The following is a 338-nucleotide window of genomic DNA, read 5'->3' on the forward strand; positions in this document are numbered from 1 at the left end:
AAGGTGTGGCAGCCGGGCGGGGCGGTCTCGCCTGGGGCCACTTGGCTCTTCCCTGGGCAGGCGCAAAGGGGTCTTGTCAGAAATAGCTCTGGGCGCCCACGCTGGTGGGGCTCGCCCTGTGCCCAGAGCTTTGGCATGCCAGAGTTGGCAGAGCCTGCGTCCCAGCCAGCAGAACGTTTCCCTGCCATTTTCCAGATGAGGAAACAGGTCGGGTGCAGAGGCTCGCACCTGTGATCTCAGCACTCTGGGAGGCCGAGGCAGGAGGATCGCTTGAGCTCAGGAGTTTGAGACCAGCCTGGGCAACATGGCGAAACTCTGTTTCTACAATAAATTAAATA

The sequence above is a fragment of the Nomascus leucogenys genome, chromosome 10, assembly GCF_006542625.1.
Source record: "Nomascus leucogenys isolate Asia chromosome 10, Asia_NLE_v1, whole genome shotgun sequence".
NCBI classification, from domain to species: Eukaryota; Metazoa; Chordata; class Mammalia; order Primates; family Hylobatidae; genus Nomascus; species Nomascus leucogenys.